Source organism: Ursus americanus, chromosome 23, assembly GCF_024610735.1.
Source record: "Ursus americanus isolate L20-20 chromosome 23, mUrsAme1.1.p, whole genome shotgun sequence".
Taxonomy (NCBI): domain Eukaryota; kingdom Metazoa; phylum Chordata; class Mammalia; order Carnivora; family Ursidae; genus Ursus; species Ursus americanus.
Window position 1 is genome coordinate 41,625,297 of NC_142149.1, and position 19,016 is coordinate 41,644,312.

General features: G+C 37.7%; 1 protein-coding gene across 5 annotated transcripts in view; it reads right to left on the reverse strand.

The window, feature by feature from the left end:
* Positions 1 to 19,016, reverse strand: part of SSH2 (slingshot protein phosphatase 2) — a 240,628-nt gene that overhangs the window by 81,495 nt on the left and 140,117 nt on the right. The window contains exon 1 of one of the 5 annotated variants that reach the window (XM_045773223.2): positions 15,304 to 15,387. The exons of the other annotated variants lie outside the window; for them this stretch is intronic. The gene's annotated coding sequence lies outside the window, so the exon portion shown is untranslated. Of the gene's footprint in view, positions 1 to 15,303; positions 15,388 to 19,016 lie in introns of those variants that run through there. 5 annotated transcript variants of the gene reach the window in all.

The window sequence follows — 19,016 nt, forward strand, 5'->3', positions numbered from 1 at the left end:
TGTTCTATTGTCTTGCATCTGTTTATTAAACCTTCCTTTGTTTAGCAAGATGAATACTACTAGGTCTATATTGTTCGCTTTCTTGTGTAAGGCCATGGAGGGCGAGTGCCCTTGCCCTGCTTTACATAGTGCCCAGTCTAACGCCAGGTACAGAGTGTTTAGTAAATGTGATCTGCAAATGACAACAGGGATGGTGCTGAAGATTTAAGTGCACTTTGGGGGACAATACAGTGTGAAAGTCACTGTGTAAAACCTCTTTTCTGGTGCTCACGTGGCAAGTGCCTAAGCCCACATGTCTGCAACACAGACTACAGGAAAAGGCTGCCTACTTGTTGTTGTTCGCAGCTTTCAATCATGCCTGATGCGAGTGGGGAACTTCTACTCACAAAAGAACTTGCTTGCATCTTGCTTGCAAAGTTCTCACAAAGTTCTATTTAGCGATCTGCTTTGAACTTCCCTTTTCTGAGAAGTTGGGTGTGTTATGTGGGTTACTGTCCTACATTTGCCTTCTGGGCAAAGTAACTGCAAAAGATTTTACACACCCCTTGTTCGGGCACAGGAGCCTCTTCTCCGTCCTATAAAAGCTCCACTTACTACTAACATGACAATGGAGCTGATAATTTATAAGTTTATATAAATTTGTTAGGATAAAGCTATCTAAACTGCTAATACAATCTCACTATATCGTGCAAAAGTAGAGGAAGGGCCGCAATAAAGACGGGGGAGAGGTAAGCAGGGCACAGATCTGAACGGTCTTACACAACTTGCCAAAGAATTTGGACTTTATTCTGAGGATAACAGAGATCCAAAGTTTGCATTTCCAGATGGACTTCTCCAACTACGGCGTGGAGAATGGACTGGAAAGCCTTAAAACTTAGAAAAAGGGAGATAGATGTTACTTTCGTATTCCAGGTGAGAAAGAAGGGTGGTTTGATCTGAGCTAATGGGAATGAAGAGAAGATGTGTATCTTGGGGATATTTGTCTAGCTTATCTTGGACAGATGGAAAATTTGTTCTATAAAGAAATTCAAATTGTCAGAAAAACCTGAGAGAGAAAAGCTTTGATATGCGCAAATTCCTCGCACTCAAAGAATGTCTTTTTCTTTGTACCTCTTGACTCTTCCGACAGATAATTTTTTTCCCCTTAACAAATTCCAGTGCTTTAAGACTCTCACCCAGGAGGGTCAAAGAAAGAAGTATATTTATATGGCTATTAGCTTTCATACCACTGCTCTGTCCAAACTTTTCTCAAACTAGGTTTTTCCTAAATTATACTTTGTTAATCCTCAGATTTTGAGATAAAATCTGCCTTACCCTATCTGCCAGCTGACAGCCAATCATCCTGGACAAGTCTGAGAACCTTACAGGCAATCCTTCCTCGTGTCACTTTGTTATCACACATGTCTGTATCATTTCCTGCCAGGCACCAAACTTCCAGCATCAAGGAAGAACAGCTGAGGAGAATGTTTTTACACAAAGGACTTCCCTCCTTCCTTCTCCCCCATTCAACGGATATGACAATATGCTGATGATACAGTGAGGGCTCAAGTTGAATGAAAGATAATGCAGTTAAGTTCTGAACCACCATTTTAAACCATTCATAAAAGACAGCAAACTTAGTTACTCAGTTGTGTGAACATAGTAACAAGCAAAAGATAATCAGAAACCTGAAGCTAGCTTCCATCAAAGGAAGGCAAGTAAATTTTATAAATTCATTTGTATTACATCAGAATAGGACATTAGTGAAGAACTCCTAAGCGAGTAGTGCTAAAACTCCTTGGTTCTCAGCTAAATTACAATACCTGTTATTAAAAACCATCTATTAAAAGACAGTTCCCTCAGATAATTTCCCCACCTCTAAAATCAGTCCTTGTGTAAACACAGCTGTTGGAGAATTTTAAAAGAATTTGTATTACAGATGACCCACACACAGACTACCCAGAAGAAAGGACTGGATAAGTCTGGGGAGTAAGATTTGGTTCAATATATATCTAAATTACAGTGCAGTTGCCATGTTATAATAGGCAACTATCTTTGCTTCTTATTTCTCTTCTACAAATGAGATCATAACAGTAAACAAGACGTTTGAGTGAAATAGGATGGAAAATACGATAAGGTGGCTATATCAAACCTTTCCACAAATAGACTTCCAGTTTTCAGATCATGTTTTCATTGACTTGGGGGAAGTAGTAAACAGTAGGTGCACACGGTGAGGACTCAACTGTCCAGAGTTTTCTAATCTCATTTTACCTATGGCTGAATGCCTTTGAGTCTGCTTTAGCACTTTAGGCAGATTCTCTATTTACAAAAGAGGTTAGTATCTCACCTCTTGCAGGGAAACATGTAAAGGTAGAGAGAAAAGCATGGAACTAACAGGTGGCCTGGAATTCTTGTTCTGTCACTAATGAATCATATCAATATGACTGAGGTGACACAACTGGATCTCAATTTCCTGATCTAACATTATAAACTCCCCAAGTTTATGATTTTTTTAAAAGATTTTATTTATTTATTTGATAGAGATAGAGATAGCCAGTGAGAGAGGGAACACAAGCAGGGGGAGTGGGAGAGGAAGAAGCAGACTCCCAGCGGAGGAGCCTGATGTGGGGCTCGATCCCACAACGCCGGGATCACGCCCTGAGCCGAAGGCAGCTGCTTAACCGCTGTGCCACCCAGGCGCCCCCAAGTTTATGATTTTTTTTTTTTAAAGATTTTATTTATTTATTCGACAGAGATAGAGACAGCCAGCGAGAGAGGGAACACAAGCAGGGGGAGTGGGAGAGGAAGCAGGCTCATAGCGGAGGAGCCTGATGTGGGGCCCGATCCCATAATGCCGGGATCACGCCCTGAGCCAAAGGCAGACGCCCAACCGCTGTGCCACCCAGGCGCCCCCCCAAGTTTATGATTTTTAAGAGATTATCACTATGAACCTTAAAAGCACTCCATTAGTTCAAGAGGAAATAATCACCATATTTCAAGAGTTACTGAACAATTAAAAAAAATACAACTAGGTTTTCACAGCAGAAGAGATAACTCTCAAAGAATGCTCTAAAAAGAGATGTACGATTCTGCAAATGTGACTTAAATCCTATTGGTTCCTGTTCAGTGACCAAACAGTTAATTTGTTTACTGAATTCAAGCTTCCACTGGAAAATCTTTCTGCAAGTGGAATCCTATCCCTCCCCTACCCCAGTGATGGCTAATTAAGAAAAAAAAAAAGGGGGGGGGGGACAGAAAGACTGCCTGGCTTGTTTTACAGTCATAAAAGAGGGTAATGGATGGCTGCTTGAGCTAAAGGGTGGTATCCTGGAATCACCTACACCGGCCATATTTTACTGATTCATTTAGCCCTCTAGAAAATCATTGTACTTCTCTTTATCTGAATTTCTTCATCTGTAAAACAGGATTAGATATATCTACCCTATCTCACATACTTAGGGATAAAATATCCTTTATTCTTAGTACACAAAAGTTTGTGTAAGATTTCTAGAAAGTAGCAAGTATTGTGGATATATAAATGCAAGTTATTATTCTAAAGTACATAAACCTTAGGCTTTACCTTTTACATCCTGAATAAATGTTAACTTTAGGTCAATTAAATAGAAAAAGAAATCACTCTTTAGGCATGTTTTCATATGGTATGAACTTCTGGCTTCTTTCTGAAGTGACTCACATTAGTTTTTAAAACAATTTATTGGTTAAGTGCAGACAACTTTTTACCTAAGGAAGCTGAGCAGCTGGAAAGAGCATCTCAGCCTATTAGCAGAACTAGATCAATGTCCCTATTTCTTTAAATTTAATTTTAACACTAGTATTGAAGACCAGCTAAGGTCATTCTACTGTCTTTCTGCATACTGGCCAAGTCTACACCTCACTATATTTAGACAAGGTATGCCTACCCCATTGAAGATAGACTCAGACCTAGGTGTAGGAACACAGCAGTGGGGTTTTATTTCAGCTGAGGGGGGGGGAAAGACACTAACAAAAAAACTGTAATGATGCATTCCTTGGCAACCAATAGAACAATCGATGCTCAATTTTATTTCATTCTGAGCAGACGTATAATGTCTAGTATGCACAAAGAAATCTCTACCACAAACTCTGGCATAGTCATGACTAAAACAAAACCGTGAATATCTTTTAGGTTAACTGACTTGCCAGGACTGCCTGCCATGTCTTAGCCAGAGACAAAGAGCTGCCCAGGTCAACAGGGTAAAACATTTCAACAGTTTGGTCTCCTGGGAACTGGAACAAACAGGTTTTTAACCCAGGAATCACCACTGTATCAAAATACCAGGGTCTGGCTGGGTAGAACCCTTCAGCAGTGTCCAGCTGACAGCCTCCAAGACCCAGCATCCAACAAAAGAAGAACCAAATGGAGGCAAAGCTGACTTACGTATTTACAAAAAAAAAAAAAAAAAAAAGGAAAGGAAGGAAGAAAAGAAAGAAAGAAGAGGAAAGAAAAAAAAGAAAGAAGGAAAGAAAAAAGAGAAAAAAGAGAAAAAGGAAGGGTTATAGAACATGGATCTTGTAATAAAGAACGTGTTGAACTGAGTCAGAGACATGGTAGTGCAGGTAATGGGGGAACCTGCTTGGCTAAACATATTTCCTTAAGTGGCCCCTGAATCTGGAATCAAAAAAGTCTGAGGAAAATATCTTAAAGAAAAACACAATTGCCCTTAAGAGAAAGCTAAGAAAACCCCAATAACAATCAGATGTTTTGGTATCTCCCCAACTGTCAGGGGAAAAAATTAAATACATTTAAAGAATGCAGTAAATATACTTCTAAAACATAAGTATAACAAACAGAAATCTGTTTATCTTCATTCAGAGGAAACTACACATTGCAATTATGAACATTTCCACTGTAGGAAAGATAAGCAGATGTTGGATGTTTTCCCAAAGTTTCTTTAGTGTCACTGAAGAGGTTTATGAAATCTGCTTTACATTTTTTCAGTTAACAGTTAACGCTAAGAAGGCAACATTCTGAATGTTGTTTTTCCCTTCATAATATATTTTAACATTCCTACAGTGACATATTTAAACAATAGTTACCAAAAAGATAACTAAACGTACAGTTTATATGTTATACTTGTGTCTTCATTTTCCAATATTTACTTCTAAACTGAAAGCTACATAAATAGTTCAGTATTTCAAAAAGAGTGAATTTTGAAAAACCCTATTTTCTGTTTCCTCTGCATCGAACCCTACTTAAAGAAATATATGTATATCTAAGTATTCTCAACTGACACTGAAAACTGAAATAATCCTCTTCTTAGAGGAAAAAATTCAAAGATAGATCAAGTTTTTTTTATTTTTAATAGAATGTTTAATTTCTGAGAGTTAAGCTAGTCTGCGTTTCCTCAAGGTTTTATATGCAAAGCCCAATTTTTTTGCCAGAGCAAACAGGCATTGGATTAAGGCCTAAATAAATAAATAATAAATAGAGATGGCAAGAAGGAAAAAATGGTACATAAACCTTGATTTGCCACACTACCTACATGGTAGGCTGCAGAAATTGGTCTTAACAGCAAAGAACGTTTTAACGGCTTGGAGAATCCTCAACCTTCAGTGTACAACTGAGTTCAACAGCACATTCATTACACTGAATGTCTATGCCCAGGGCAGTGGTCTCCCAAATCTAACAAGCTCTTTATAATTACTTTAATAAATATCTGGATTAAATGCAATTAGAAATTTTAATTTCTCTCACAACTTTTTCTTCAAAGTAACAACTTTAAGTCATTTTTGCCTTCTTGGATATAGTTCAAAGCACCAGAAATGCTTTACCCAATACTGCTTCTTTTTACACTCACCACATAGGTTGTGACTATTTGTTGAGGAACACAAATATTCAGGCTTTACAGCAATATTCCGAGTTTTCCTTAAGCAAATTCCACTCCTGGAGTATCTACTCCAAGATTATTATAAGAGAGAGAGAGAGAGAGAGAGAGAATTCAAAAGGCTGTAAAATCCTTCTCAATAGAAAATGTTAGTTCAGAATCTTTCAGTGTTGGGAAATTATGAGTGATTGTTTAAAAATGGAAAAATGAATCTTGCTGGTGAGTTCAAAGAGCTTAAAAAGAGTTTACTTAATTTCTAAATCAAATGTCTGAAACAGTCTATTCTAGGTTCTTAATTTGGGACATGAGAAAGGGTTGGGAGGGAAGGTCACTAGACTCCTTTGAGAATTTGATGAAAGCTATGGCCTCTCCTCCAATAAAATGAATGTACTAATCATACACAAACCCACTTCTGCATATGATTTCACCGTGTCCATGAATTTCTAGTCTAAAACTCTGGATTAAAAAAAACCTGGTAATTGACCTAAAGAAACATGGGCAGCTGGGAATTAACAGCCTCCCCACTACCACCCCTCATCTTTTAGCAGATAACAACTCAGCTTTAACAAGAGGCAAACACTGAATGATTGATGCTTGGATTTAACTTTGAAACCAAAGGAAACACATGAATAGATAAAGTTTGGGACTTTCAAAGGGGCTTTTTAATTAATACTTTGGACTCTGCCATGCTAAAGCACACAACAGGCAAATCCTATGAGAAGATCCTCTACCTGTCCCATTATGCCACCCCCATCTCGCCCCATTTCTGAAAATCCCTCTACAGCAAACATGTTTATATTACAAAGATCCCCAAGCAGTAGGTGATTCACTCACTGAAGTGCTATAGTACTAGATATAACAGAATTTCAGTACAATAAAGAATTTTGGACAAGATTTTGAAATTCATTACAATTAAATCAGACCAGCAAAAGAGATTTTACATTTCCTAAACCTGATGGATCCTCCAGAAATTTTAACAGCTGTCCAGAGCATGCCATGTCGTGTACATGCCATTACAGTACTTATTTTCCAGGAGTATGAGCAGCCTAAGATCACTAACACATTAAACCTTGCTTTATATGGTAAGTGATTCATCACGAAGGAAATGACCAGGTTTAGAGCTTTACTGATCTTATGATTTTATAATCCATGCTACATGGGAAAGGAGATTAAAGGCAAAGTGTAACTGTTACTACAAAGGTTAATGTTTATTACAGTTAACCATCGTCACCTATTACCCTTATGTCTGTAAATGCTGTGGCCTCATATTGTTTAGGTGATTTTTTTGTACCTAGAAATTGATTTATACATTTCCACCAAATATCTACGCTTCAGTTAGTGGCTCAAACAATGATTTATTGGGTTCCTGACCATTTTTTCTAAAATAGCACTGCCTACTCCAGTTTATTTTCCATCTTTTTGTCCTGCTTTATATTCTCTTTACAGCCATATCATCAGCTGATTACTTATAATACTTATTTACATAATGGAATGTAAATTCTAAGAGCTGAGACTTGGTCTTTTTGGATCACTGATGCATTCCCAGTGCCTAAAACATTGTAGGTGATCAATAAATGAATGAATAGATATTTACTACGTAGAGATTTAAAATTAATTAGAACCAAACAGCACAGTACAAAAGCATGGGATATAAAGTAACAGGACTTGGATTTCAATTACTGCTCTTGCACTTATTATTTATAGAATCTTGAACAAGTCATTTAATCTCTTTGAACCTCAATCTCTTTCCTTTAAAATGATGCTAAAATATTACTACACAGGGTTATTGCAAGGATTACAGAAAATAACAGAAGTAAAAACTTGTTGCAAGTATTCATGATTACATCCCAGGAGTTTTTCTTGGGAAATTGGCAGAAAAGTCTATAAAACAGATCAATCCTGAGAAAGCAAGTTATCTCAAGTCTGCTTATCCTTGGTCTTGCAGAACTATAGAGGCAGAAGTAATGAGAAAGCACAGCGTTAGAAGAGATGGGCTTGAACTTCCCTTACTAGTTGGCTGACCTTGAGAAAATCTCTTAACCTCTCTGAGGCTTAATTTTCTTACCTATAAAATGAGGGGGCAAATACTGCCTCAAAAGCGTAGTTGTTTGATTCAAATGTTACATTAATTGCGAAAGCACTCTAAAAATAAAATGTACTATATGTCTTTATTGAAATCAATTAATTGCCATTCCCTAAAGAAAATCCTAATCTTGTTTGTTCCAGCAGTCAAATGGAAGGTAATATTATTCAAGAATGTGCTCACATAGACTACAGGCAGAAGTATACATGCTCCCAATTCTTGCTGCAGGTTGTCCAACTTTGGTGAGAGGACAGAACACAACAGAAAATGATAGAATGGGAAGATATGGAATGGGAAAAGAAAACAGAGGTTCAGGAAGACATACTGAATAAGCAGAAAGCTCTCATCAACTTCGGGTCTATTTAATTTCATATCTGACAGGCAGGGCCAGCTTCATGGACGTGTGTGATCTGTGCAGCTGCACAGGGTGAGTGCTTGGAAGGGCCCTATACTTGGTTTAATGCTCTGTTGTTGCTGTTTTCAAATTCTTAATTCTTTCTGAACAAGGGGTCCCACATTTTTGTTCTGCACTAGGCCCTGCAAATTATGTAGCTGGTCCTGCTCACTATCTTTCCACTAGAACTAGAGGACAAGGACAATAGTTTATAGTCTCAATGACTCTGTATACAGGAGCCACTGTTAACTTAAAGGACAGTCACTAAAAAGGAGACCCTTAAATAGGTTGGTGGATCACACATTTGTAATACTTGAATTCTGAAGTGAGCAAAACACTTCTTAAAAGCCAATTTAATTAAAAAGCATTAGCCCTGGGGTGGCCAGGTGGTTCACCTGGTTGAGTGCCTGGACTCCTGATTTCAGCTCAGGTCATGATGTCAGGGTTGAGGGATGGAGCCCTGCCATGGGCTTGGTGCTCATGGGGGAGTCTGCTTGAGATTCTCTCTCTCCATCGCCCTCTGCCCCTCCCCGCCCCAGGCTCTTGCATGTGAGCAGGCATGCGCACGGCACTCTCTCCCTCTCTCTCAAATAAATAAAGAAAATCTTAAAAAAAAAAAAAAAGCATTAGCCCCAATTAGAAATGCTATGGCATATGCCTTTCCTATCTTTGTGATCCTAATAATGGGCCAAAAGGTGATGTTAGTAAATGAAATACCGGAATCTAATTTAATTGACTTTCCATTCTGAAATCCAACAAAAGATCTTATGATGGTGGATTATCTTTGGTTTTGATTTGATATCTGCTATCTCACAGTAAGTGACATTGCCTCAGAAATCATCTCTGGAGTGAAATCCCTAACACAACCCAATTCAATTAAATCACACCCTTTAAATAATGTTCTGTTTATTTCTGCTCCTGCTGACTGCAAAGACAGTTGGTGGTTTTTCCTTGACTGAAGTGGAAAGGCTGAAGCTGATGAGCAGAGCATTTCCTAGGCCGCAATTCAGGTTTTGATGTCTGCTGGCCAAAAACATGCCTTTTCCCCTGAAATCTGGACTGAGTCTATACTAGTTCATTTTGACCTTTGGACTCCTTATCAGTCACCTTGGGTCTCTGACAGTAGTTGGACAGGCCAACCCACAGAGGTCCACTCTCCAAGAACAAAAGCTGGCTATGTAAAAGAGATGAGTTGCGGGCAGATACGATCTGAAGAGAAGGTGCTGAGCTCACCCTCTGTGTTCCAGCAGCAAGTCCAGGACTGCTGCCACTACAAAAAGTGAAACTTCACCTAAAAACGTTTTCTCTCTTTTTTTTTTAATTTAAGATTTTTTATTTATTTATTTGACAGAGATAGAGACAGCCAGCGAGAGAGGGAACACAAGCAGGGGGAGTGGGAAAGGAAGAAGCAGGCTTCCAGCGGAGGAGCCCGATGTGGGACTCGATCCCATAACGCCGGGATCACGCCCTGAGCCGAAGGCAGACGCTTTAACGACTGAGCCACCCAGGCGCCCCTAAAAACGTTTTCTCTCCCGGTGATTAAAACATACACCTTCACTAAGGAAGCAGCTGGATTTCAGATAGAGACAGGCAACCACTACTACAGAAACCAGCGTGCAACTGTGATCTGCACTCTAACACTCCTTTCTCCTTCCCATCTTTCCTTCTTTTTTTTCTTTAAGTCTGCCAGAGGACCACTCTGGTTACTGTTTAGACCTGCCAGTGACATTTCAAGGTATGATGCTTTAAGAGCTTTAGGAAATACACACACCCTTCTCCTTTCTCCAATACTCGATAATCACATAATCTCAAAGATGAAAACTTTTGTTTCAAGAATAGCTTGCTCCCTAAAAAAGTTAACTTCCTCTATTTTGAGAAACTCCTTCCTATAGTTAGGATCAGGAAATTCTAACTTCATAAGTACAGTTAGAGCCGTTAACAAACTAATGTATTTGATCATCTTTTTAAATTTCACTATCCTTAGTTAAGATGGTACTATGGGAAATCTCAATGCTGCCTAACATTTCCTAAACAGAAAACAACGAAATGTTGCTCAAAATCTGAATTAATTTGCTGCAGGACCCTAGGTAAGTCTGTTTATCTTTTGGGTCTAAAATTCTCTAAGTCAAAAAATGGTGATGATTTTAAAATAAAATGGAAAAGTGGAAACAAACTTAAATTCATAAACACTACATATATATTCAACAACATCTCAGGAAAATTAGTTTATCTTACCAGCACACTATTATTTCATCTATTAGTTTTACTCAAATAGCTCACAAATTAAAGAATTTTCCATCAGTGCTTAGGTATGAAATAGCTGCCTGATAGGAAAAGGCAAATGAGGATCAATTTTTCTCGGTCTCCAAGCAGTTCAGATGAATTAAAGAACAAAATTCTATTTACCTTGATTTCACTTTTTATCATTTCAGAAGTGCTATGAAAATGAATTTCTAAAATTGCTGGTGGGAGTGAGACAGATAAATTTCTGGTGAACAAACTAGCAATCTATCAAAAGCTCTAGAATTAGGTATACCCTTTGGCCTAGCAATCCCAGAATTGAGCTTTAGGTTATTTCTTTAACAGACATGTGCAAAGATTTAGGCACAAGGATATTCATTCAGTGAGGTTTTGTTTATAACTGCAAAAAACTGGACATAGTCAAAATGTGCAACAATAGGACAGAATTTGAATCAGTTCTATGGAAAACAAACAACTCTTAAAAAGGATATGAAAGAAATGCGTTTGAGGACAATGGCAGGATGTTCGCAATATGCTAAGTGAAAAAAATTAGATTACAAAGCAGTAGATAGAGTACAGTCCCATTTTTAAAAGTATATACATACACAGGAAAAGCCTGGATGATGTTAGTAGTAAATATCTTTGGAAAATAAGAATGAGAATAATGCTTTTTGTGGAGAAAAGGAGTGCCTTAGTGTTTTCTGTTTTTTTTTCTATAATAAATGTGCATCATCTGCAAATATTGAAAAATAACCAATACTTTTTGCTTGGTTCTTAAGGATCAGTAAGACCAGTGATATTAAAAAAAAAATCACTCACCTAGGACAAGTTAGCTTTAAAGCTGAGTGGGTGGTAAAGAATGAGATATTACCAACTTTACTGTATAAGTTAGATAAGTTTTTAAAGCAAAAGGGATTTTCCACTTGAAAATTTCCCCCAAAGTGATTTGTAAGAGTGCCATAAAGAATAGCACTGGTATTCAATATTTGTTAATTTTGATTTTAATTGAGGAAGAGACTAGATTTTTTTTTTTTAAAGCACAATAAACATCTCAGGTCACTAACATTTTCTGACAAACAGAGCATATGGCCTTGCTGAGAAGTTCTTCAAGCATCAAAATGGGAACAAAACAAAGAGAGAATTCCAGTAGTGTGGGAATAGTTACTTGAGACTGACCGCAGAAGAGCCACAGAAGTGAACAAGCCCCAACTCACTGATAGTTAAAAGAACTGAAGTGGGTTCTCAACAGATATACTCAAGTACTTCCAAGGAGGTAATAAAAAAGTATGATTAAAACAACAATGGCTTTTCATCTCTAAGTTAAAGAGATGATAACTAGCCAGTCTACAATCTTCAGTTTTTCTTTAATTTTGAAAAAAAAAAATTACTCTGGGTTTCAATTTATTTACTTGGAATCACTAAGTGGAAATAAACGTGCAGTTTCTCTTACGTGCTCACAGTCTGCCCTTTTCTCTCAGTGCAGTAGAGTGTAAGGAACAATCTGCAAAAGTTTTAGTACTTTGTTGCAGCTACTCTTCTTTGAATCAGTATCATTAAACTATCATTTGGGTTTAGTGTAACATGGCATTTATATAGTTTTGATCTTTATTAATTGATATATAATTGTAGCCTTACTATGTGTGTAAAAGAACCAGGTCCACTTGGATGGTTTCCATGTGTATTTGACTTAGAAACTAAGGAGCTATATATACATTGCTTATAGAACGCTAAATAAGTTGAGCCATTAATAGGCAACCAGGCCATTAAACTGGTAACCAAGCCAATAAGAATGAGGACAAATAGTAATCAGCACACTCCGCCCCTTATAGCTCACCCTACTGTAAATATTACAAGCCCTCTGTGCCATGGGAACCATGTTACCTAGCACATGATGCTGATGTAATAATATCTAGAGCTAAACACCTGGAGGAAGCAGAGAAGGAGGTTTTGCTTTGAATTACTTGAATGTGCTTTTTTCTTTTTCTTTTCTCTCTCTTTTTAACCATAAAGCCACTAACAGATAGTTTAATTTCTGTTCTTATGCTGCCTTTGGGGATTTCACATTGTGCTCCCAGCCACTGGTACTGATTCATTAACAACCCTGTAAAATTGGCAGCCTTCCTAAATAAGCTGTGTAAAGTCTGCAAATGTTAGTTACTGTGCTGTGTACTCAGTGGGTACTTGCTAAAACTTGATAAATTCTGCCCATGATATATCCAAAATATGCTCATAGCAATATCCTAAAGAATATAATCAGTCTACACAAAAGCCTTTCTGGATTCTCCCTTTTACTGCAAATAATTAATAGCAGTCCTTCATTGAAAATTAACTATTTGTAATATGGCCATAACATCTGCCACGTCAGTCTTCCTTTTCTCTCACCACTCAAGTACCCCTTATTTCTGTTTATACAAATCAAGACATTTAAGACAGGGAGAAATAAAGGTCAGAGTCCCAGCTCAAATCCTACTTCTGTAATGCCTTTACTAATTGGCTCATTTACAATACCTTTCTGTCCTCTGAATACTTAAAGCACTGTTTGCACCAGTCATCTGGCACTTAGCATGTACTGAATTGTTTTCTTATTTATCCTTTTAATGACCTGTCTTATATCTTCAACAGACTGAGCATCCTGACTACAAGAACCATGTCTTGTGTTTCTTTGAATCTCCCACCCTTTGCCCAGAATAGGTGCAATTATGACAATCATGCAAATGACAGAATTTTACCATCATGCTGCTTACACCACTTTGTATTCTAATTCTTTCCCCTATATTTTAGCTTATGTCAAAAGAGCAAAAATATTAGTTACCAGTTACTGAATGCTATTAGCAGTACTTCACAAATATCACATTTAATTCAAATAGGTATTCTAAGTTCCATTTTATTAATGAGGAAATTAAAGCTTACAGTGGTTATATAATATATTCAAGGTCACATAGTTCATAGGTGGCGAAACTCTGAATGGGACTAAAGTCTGTCTGTTTCTTTTCTTTCTGTTTTTTAAAAAAATATTTTATTTGTTTATTTGACAGACAGAGAGAGCAAGAGAGAGCACAAGCAGGCGGAGTGTCAGGCAGAGGGAGAAGGAGAAGCAGGCTCCCCACTGAGCAGGGAGCCCAATGCAGGACTCGATCCCAGGACCCTAGGACCATGACCTGAGTCCAGGCAGACACTTAACCGACTGAGCCACCCAGGCGCCCCAGGTCTGTTTCATTCCAAACACCAAACTATCACTGTTAGCAACAAGAACAAATAGCAAGTAAGATTCTGAATATGGGACCCATGAGACCTTTCAAATATTTTTAAAGAAGAATATTTAAGGAATGGGATACTTTAAGAATGGAATGTGAAATTTTACTGGGGATGGATGAGCATCACAGAGGTGGGAATGACAGAATGATCTATTCCAAATTTGGTCAAAGGGATGTCAAAGACGTTCAGCTTCACATACTGTTTGACCTATTCATTCGTCTCCTGGGAACAGAAATATACATTGAGAATTTACATCCTCCACAGATGCTGCAATCTTTCAAACTAAAGCTACCCACAAAAATAATAGAAAATTAAAAATTAATAATAATAGAAAATGAAAATATTTTGGTGTTTATGGGAATAGGATATATTAACCTTAGGAGAAATATAGTACAGGTGACCATTCCTTGAACAATATGGGTTTGAACTGCATGAATCCACTTCTATGCAGATTCTTTTCATGAAATACATTGGAAAACATTTTGGAAATCTGCAACAATTTGAAAAAATTCACAGACGAACCATGTGCATAGAAAAAGTCAGAAATCATTATAAGAATATAGTATAGGGATGCCTGGATGGCTCAGACGGTTAAGCGTCTGCTTTCAGCTCAGGTCATGATTTCAGGGTCCTGGGATAGAGCCCCACGTCGGGCTCCCTGCTCAGTGGGGAGTCTGCTTCTCCCTCTCCGCTCCGCTTGTGCTGTCTCTCAAGTGAATAAATAAAATCTTAAAAAAAAAAAAAGAATACAGTATATAATACATATAACATACAAAATATATGTTAATCGGCTGTTTATGTTATTAATAAGGCTTATGGTCAATTGTAGACTATCAGTAGTTAAATTTTGAGGAAGTTACACAGATAGCCTATGCACAGGGGGGTCAAGGCTCCTAACCCCTGCCTCATCAGGGGTCAACTGTAATTCTAAGTCTTCCACATCTAAAAACTGTTACAACTTAAAAAAAACACAACACTCTAAAATAGGCTACCAATGAAGTTTCTCTTTATTTGAGAGTAATTCAAGCTTCTGGACTCTGTTGCTTTAACAGACATAACTAATGCCAAAACCCTCAGGTTACTAAAAGAAGCATCACACCCCTCTAAAAACAGATTAATGCAGAAAACAAGAGTTGCTCAATTCACACAAACCTGCAAAAAAGGAAGTGAGCCCAAATTTGCCCTTTGGTGTGCAACACAGGCAATCTATTTATAAATCATTTGCTACATCCTTTCCAAATCACAGGAACACCTAAAAGGCCTTGATGTTTTTAGCACATTTCTTCAGGTTAAACCTAATTATATTAGTGGCAGCAACATCCTGCATCATTCAACAATGCAAAGCTAACTTTAACCCTATCTTAAAGTAGTTAGGATACGAATTTTTTTCTTTCACCTTAGAAATTCAGAAACATTATGTGATAGCATCTACACCACTGTTCTTTAGCCCCAAGGCAGTTTAACATATGGTAATTAAGAGGACTCACATTTACTGGAGACACCCAAGAAGAGTGTGAGCAACATGATATGTAGAAGTTCGGAACCCTCTATTACTCCAAGGTCCAACAGCTCTTGGAAACAGAGAATGACAACATCCTTAATTATTTAGCTTTGGGCAGTGGTTTCTCAGTACTAGTCTAAAGAAATTGCTCAATTTTAGGAGTGATTACACATAAGCACACAAGCAAAAAGCAGTAATTTAGGGGGAAAAATCCACTCTAGATTAATCAAAACCAAATTCTGACTTGAACATATCACAACTTCACCTTTCCTGTTCATCTTCATTGTGCAGATCTACTCTTCAGTTAACTTGGTTACAGTAAGGCCAAAGTTGAGAGCTCTCCTTTTTTTTTTTCTCCCTGGCTCCAAGCCAGGTACTGCTCTGACTCCAAACACACACAAGTGTGGATAAAACCACATAAAGTTATCACCACTAATGAAAACATAAATGCACCTTTATACTCTGCCAACAGATCACTAACCTTTTCTTCATATTTGCAGGCCATAACACCTAGAAGGTTCACTAGTAAACTTTTTGATCATCTTTTAAAAGACACTCCACTTTTTAAGGCTATTCTCTCTGTGTAAGAATCAGATAACTACAAAAAATATTAATTTAAAATCAAAGAAAAAGAAACACCTCATGACTCTTTTAAATATTAGTATTAATCTCCTTACCCACCAAAGAGAGAGGGGAAAAAAAAAGACCTTAAATCATAAATAAATGCCTGGTTTCAATCCATTATCAATTATCTATCAATTATTCTAATTATGTTTGCCCATTTCTGTAAAGGATAAGATCTAGATTTAAAAAGTACCATGGTGATAATTACACTTATTCAACGAGAACAAAGACATTTAAAAATTTGAAAGGCAAAGAAAAAAAATGCATAAAATTATAACACAGGGAGGAGGACTTCTTGGTTCCAGGCTTTTAAAATACAGACAATTTCTGCCAAAGAAATGTTTCAGATCTAGAAAAAGATGGAAGGCTACACCTAAATTATTCTATAAATCAGACATAAGTTGGAAAAAGAGAGTCCCAAATATTCGACAAATACTCAAAAGCAAAAATCTTAAATAATAGTAAACCAAATCTAGCAACCTGTTAACAAATAATGCAAACAGCATGTCAGGATGGTTTAATTTTAGCACCTCAATATAAGTCACTGCATTACTAGCAAAGGGGGAAAATATTATCATTCCAATAGATGCCCAAAAAGCATTTAATGAAATTCAGTAACTATGCATAAAAATGTTTGTGGGGTGTCAGGGGAACTGAGTGCCCACAAAGTAAAAAATCTGCAAATAACTTTTGACTCTCCAAAAACTTAATAGTCTGTTGACCAGAATTCTGCCCTACCAATAATACAATCGATAATACACATATTTTTTAAAGATTTTATTTATTTATTTGAGAGAGTGAGAGTATACACACACAAGTGGGGGGAGGGGCAGAGGGAGAAGCAGACTCCCCATTGAGCAGGGAGCCCCACATGGGGCTCGATCCCAGGACGCCAGGATCATGACCTGAGCTGAAGGCTGACACTTAACTGACTGAGCCACCCAGGTGCCCCAATACATATTTTATATATGTATTGTACTGTATTCTTACAATAAAGAAATCTAGAGAAAAGAATATATTATTAAGAAAAATCGTAAGGAAGAGAAAATACATTTAAAGTACTGACTGTAAAAAAACCAGCCATTTATAAGTGGACCCGCATAGATAAAACCCATGTTGTTCAAGGGTCAACTATAGTAGGAAATGTCACCAACTTGATAAATGGTCTATTCCAGAACCTATAGCACACAATATAACTATTTACAAAACATAAGAAACATTCCTTGTACAATGGAAAACAAGGTAAGACCATAAGCATCTCTACTATTCAACATTACATTAGACCCCAGCTAAAGCAATGAATTTATAAACATTCAGGCAAAACTCATTTACGGGGGAATATAATCATCCTCCCAGAAAAGTGAAGAAAATCAATTTAAAAATCTACTGGATATTAGGACCAAACAAGAGTTCAGCAAGGTGGTCTGATATAAAGGCAAACATAAAAAGTAATAGGGGCACCTGGGTGGCTCAGGGTCCTGGGATTTTATTACACAAAAATTAAAAATTTTTATAACGATGAAAAGTTAAAAGACACACAATAAGCTGGCAGAAAGTATTTTTGCCATTTACTAAGGACATATGGAGCACATAAAAAAGAAACAAACACCAATAGAAAAAATGGTCATAAGTACATTCAAATAAGAAAAATGAGAAAGACTAATAAAAAGTATAAAGGGATACGTAGACCTCTATAGTAATGAGGGAATTGCAAATAGAAAAATATTTAGGGGCACCTGGGTGGCACAGCGGTTAAGCGTCTGCCTTCGGCTCAGGGCGTGATCCCGGCGTTCTGGGATCGAGCCCCACGTCAGGCTCCTCTGCTATGAGCCTGCTTCTTCCTCTCCCACTCCCCCTGCTTGTGTTCCCTCTCTTGCTGGCTGTCTCTATCTCTGTCAAATAAATAAATAAAATCTTTAAAAAAAAAATATTTAAGCAGAGGCCCTGGAGTAAGACTGCCTGTGCTTCCACCCTGGTTGTAAAATCTTAGACAAGTTACTCAACATCTCTGTGCCTCTCATCTGTAACTGAGTATATCTAACTCATAAGAAGAAAGAATTAGATAATATGAACAGTATTCAAAATAATGCCTGGTACATAGTAAGAGTTTAATAAAAAATTAATTGCTATTTGATGTTATTATTAACATTACCAGAGTCGGTGAAGGTATACTCTTACAGCTGGTAAGAGCACATTGGCAAAGCCCTTTTAGAAGGCAGTTTGGCAGTATGTATGAAATTTTTAACATCTACATACCATTAGACCCAGAAATTCCACTGCTAGAAATTTATCTAAAGAAATGTTCCCACATGTCTACAAAGATATCAGTCCAGAGCAGCACTGCAGAAGCTCTGTATTTGGAGACAGGAAATGCTGGTTCTAGTTTCAGTTCCACCAATAACAAATCATGTAACTACTATGCAAAAAATCACTTCACCATTTCAATTTTGTTAGTTTATTACTCCACAAAATGTAGATGATGGCTTGCCCAATCTGCCTCAGAGGAATACTTTAAGGATGTGGTTCTTGAAGTTCAGTTAGCTCCTGGACCAGCATCATCTAGGAACTTGTTAGAAATGCAAATTATCCATCCCCAGCCCAGACCTACAGAATCAGAAACTGTGCGGGTGTGGGCAGCAATTTGTGGTTTTTTTTGTTTTTGTTTTTTTTAGAGAGGGAGAGAGAGAGAAGGGGGGGGGGCAGAGTGAGAGCAAGAGAGAGAATCTTAAGCAGGCCCACACAGGGCTTGATCTCACTACCCTGAGATCATGACCTTAGGGGAAATCAAGAATCAGACGGCTGGGGCGCCTGGGTGGCACAGCGGTTAAGCATCTGCCTTCGGCTCAGGGCGTGATCCCGGCATTCTGGGATCGAGCCCCACATCAGGCTCCTCCGCTATGAGCCTGCTTCTTCCTCTCCCACTCCCCTTGCTTGTGTTCCTTCTCTCGCTGGCTGTCTCTATCTCTGTCTAATAAATAAATAAAATCTTAAAAAAAAAAAAAATCAGACGGCTAACCGACTGAGCTACCCAGGCGCCCAGGCAGCAATCTGTGTTTTAGTAAGTTGTCTAGGTGA